Consider the following 4,109-nt stretch of genomic DNA (forward strand, 5'->3'; position numbering starts at 1 on the left):
TGTTGGAGTTGAAGTTGGAATGTCTCAGATCTTGTCCTTGGTCTTGTTGGTTTCCCCATCCAAAGTTAGGGTGATTTCTCCATCCAGAATTGTATGTTTTGGAGTATGGATCATGGACTTGTCTAGGTGAATTTCTCGCATAGTTGGCTTGCTCCCAGACACCTTCTTCTCCTATGTTTACTCCTTCATGAGTTGGTGATGAGGTGATGGCTGCTGCAACTTGGTTCTCTTCCACCTTCTTGGTAAGATCTGCTAGCTGCTTGGTGATCATCTTGTTTTGGGCTAACAGTGCATCCATGTGGTTTAGCTCCATTACTCCTCTAGTGTTGCTTCTTTCAGAGGCATAGAAGTAGTCATTCTCAGCAACTGTTTCAATAACATCTATGGCTTCTTCAACAGTTTTCTTCTTGTTTAAAGAACCTCCTGATGAATGATCTACAGCCTTTTTTGACTCATAGGAAAGACCTTCATAGAAGATGTGAAGTTGAACCCACTCATTAAACATCTCTGGTGGGCATCTCCTTGTCAAGTCTTTGAATCTCTCCCATGCTTCATAAAGTGTCTCACCATCTTGTTACCTGAAAGTCTGCATCTCAGTTCTTAGCCTGTTAATCTTTTGAGGAGGATAAAATCTTGCTAAAAACTTGTTCACTACCTCCTCCCAGTCTGTCAGGCTTTCTTTTGGGAAGGATTCAAGCCACTTTGTTGCCTTGTCCCTGAGTGAAAAGGGGAACAAGAGCAACCTATAGACATCCGGGTGGACTCCATTTGTCTTCACTGTGTCACAAATCCTCAAGAAGGCAGTCAAGTGTTGGTTAGTGTCTTCTTGAGCACCTCCTCCAAATGAGCAATTATTTTGCACCAAAGTGATGAGCTGAGGTTTTAGCTCAAAATTGTTGGCATGAATGGTGGGTTTCTGAATGTTGGTTCCACAGTTTCCTGAATTAGGATTGATATAGGATCCTAAGACCCTCCTTTCATGCCCAACCCGGTTTACATGGCCTTCTCTGGCATGATTATGAGCTTCTTCTTCATGATTGTTCTCCAAATTCTCTTCCATGTTGGGTTCAAAATACTCTTCCTCTTCCTCAGCACCAATAATTCTTTTTCCTCTTGCTTCCCTTTTTCATCTCCAAAGGGTTCTCTCAGGCTCTGAATCAAAGGATGTTGAGATTCCTTCTCTTCTCCCTGTCATACAACAACCAGAATGCACAATAGGAGATATAGTGACGACAATTTTTGTTAGAATGATTGTTAGTGTGAGTGATGCAATTTATCAAACAGTTAGTGGGTTAGTGAGCTGAATTATGATAAACTAAGAAAGGAGAATAGAAATTAGAGAGGGAATAGGGGATGAGGAAGAAATTAAAAACAAACTAAGGTAAATTACTGAATATAGAAAAGAATAACGGGAAAAAATGCTCAATCTAGTAATCTTCTAGCTTAATCATTGTTGATTCAAAATCAATCCCCGGCAACGGCGCCATAAACTTGATGCATGGAAACTTGTCTCTCAACAAATTTTCCTTCGGCAAGTATACCGAATTATCATCAAGTAAAAACTCACTATAGAGTGAAGTCGAATCCCACAAGGATTGATTGGTCAAGCAACTTTAGTTAGAAGAATATGCTAGTTGAGCTAAACAGAATTTAGATTGAGACGCAGAAATTTAAATGACTAGAAAGTAAATAGCAGAAATTATAGTGCAGACTCTTAAATGGGGAATTGGGGTAGTGCTCATAAAAGTAAATGGCAGAAATTAAAGAGAATGGGTAAGATCAGAAATGGGGGAATCATTGGGTTTAGGAGATGTTGCAATTCTCCGGATCAAGTTCATTCTCATCCCTTCCTCAATCAATGCATTCATTGATCTCCTTGGCAATCTTAAGTGATTGAATCCCAATTCCTTGGTAATTCAATCTCTAAAATCTTGATCAATAGCCAATTCCTTGGTCAATTGCTCATGAGAAGAGATGAAGTATGGTCACTGATTATACCACATACATTTTCCAATTCAAGTATTGAGGGGATTATAGTCACATATCCATCCCAACCCAAATTGGTCCAGTATGAGAAAGTAACTCTAGCATGATCTCTTCATTCCTCTTCCAAGACTCCGAAGAGATCCAATTATGGAGAGTTTCTTTTCTAAGATAACTTACCAATTGAATTGAGATTGAAAGCTTTCTAGTAAAATCAAGAGAAAAGATAGAAGAAGAAGAATGAAAATTAATATTGATCCATCAAATTACAGCAGTGCTCCCTAACCCAATGAAAGGGGTTTAGTTGTTCATAGCTCTAGCAATCAAAAATGGCAGAAAAGAAGAATCCATGATAGAAGTAATGAAAAGTAAAATATGCAGAGAGTAGTTCTCCCCAATGCCAAAAGTCATAAGCTAGTTCAAAACTACTCCTATGTATACTACTCTTCATGATCTTCTAGTGAGTTTTTCAAGTCTTGGATGTGGGCTTTGGACCTTGAGTTGAAACAATTCTCATCTTTAGTGGGCCCAGCTTGCAGAGAAATATGAATTAGGCTCAGGCACTTAGTGAGATTAATCGTGGCGAGAACGTTAGTGGCATTCACCTTTTCCACTAACGTTCCACCCATATATGCCCAAGTTATTCTCTACGTTAGAAGTCTTAAGGTGACTTCTAACGTTCATTCTCAATTCTTGGCCAACGTTAATGGGACTCACTTTTCCCATTAATGTTGGCTTGTGCCCCTTTTCGCAAACGTTAATGGGAATCACTTTTCCCATTAATGTTGCTTGCCCTTTGCCTCCCACGTTAGATCTTACGTTAACTTAGCTAACGTAGCTATTAATATGGGCACCTATCACCTTCGAGAGCGTTAGTGACACTCACCTTTGTCACTAATGCTCTATTTGCCTTAATCCCCTACGTTAGAGTCCACGTTAACTTAGTTAACGTGGCTCTTAATGTAGTAATGAAGCCATCTTCCAACGTTAGTGACAAAAGTGAGTGTCACTAACGTTGGTTCCTTGAACCCCACTCCACGTTAACTTTCACGTTAACAATCTTAACGTGAGAGTTAACGTATGCAATGAAAATGATTCAACGTTAGTGACAAAAGTGAGTGTCACTAACGTTGGCATTGTTAATCCTTGTCCACGTTAGAGTTCACGTTAACTTAGTTAACGTGACTCTTAATGTGGGGCATTGCCTAGTTTCTCAACGTTAGTGGTGTTCAATTTTACCACTAACGTTGAGGAGAAACGTTATTGGAGTTCACATTTCTCATTAACGTGGTGTCCTCATTTCCTTCTACGTTAAGTACCACGTTAACTTAGTTAACGTGGCTCTTAACGTAGGCTATGAAATGGCTTCGCAGGCATTATTAGTGATCACTTTTCTCATTAACATTGCAAGTCAATTGCCATCCCACGTTAGTAATCACGTTAACTAATTTAACGTGAATGCTAACGTGATTCTTCCATGCTTCATTTGTCCTGAAATCAAGCAATTAAAGTGCATCAAAGCTCTAGCCAAAATCATGAGATCATGCATCACTAAAATATCATGTAATTCTAGCAAAAATCTCATGAAATCATGTAAAATTCACAATAGTTGCTTGAATGAAGGTGTAAGTGTATTTTCACCCAAAACTTGCCTTGTTTACTAGGAAAAATGCATGAAACTACCCTAAAAGAGTAAAGAAAAGATCAGTGAAACTGGCCTAGATGCCCCGGCATCAAGCTTTAGAATTCTCACTGAAGTAACCAAACAGCTTCCTAGACCCATTCAGCTGAGCTCTATACCAACCTTTGCATTTAAACTTTGAGCTTCCAACCATAATGAACTTTGCAGGACAATTCTTGCCACTGGTCATCTTCCTCTTGCTCTTAATGCCACAAAGAGCTCTAAGTTGACCATCCGTCTCCAGTAGCCCATATTCAACATTCAACTGGGGCTAGAAAGCTAAGGGATATGAATTTTACCCACTTGAATGTTGTGAAGGATGATGGCAACTTAGGGAGAGGGGTCTCCAATAACTTTGGCAAGGTGATTTCAAGCTCCACTCCTTTGTGCTCTTTGACAACTTCTACCTTTTTAGAAACTTCTTTGATTTCAACCTCTTCCTCTT

At 39.4% G+C, this 4,109-nt stretch overlaps 1 non-coding gene across 1 annotated transcript; it reads left to right on the forward strand.

Annotated features, from left to right (window-relative positions):
• The first annotated feature begins 499 nt into the window (after nt 1–499).
• Nucleotides 500–607, forward strand: LOC127747363 (small nucleolar RNA R71). Its single transcript, XR_008009163.1, has one exon. It is a non-coding gene; the product is annotated as a small nucleolar RNA R71 (small nucleolar RNA).
• Nucleotides 608–4,109: the final 3,502 nt, after the last annotated feature.

This window comes from Arachis duranensis, chromosome 4 (genome assembly GCF_000817695.3).
Source record: "Arachis duranensis cultivar V14167 chromosome 4, aradu.V14167.gnm2.J7QH, whole genome shotgun sequence".
In the NCBI taxonomy this organism is placed as follows: Eukaryota; Viridiplantae; Streptophyta; class Magnoliopsida; order Fabales; family Fabaceae; genus Arachis; species Arachis duranensis.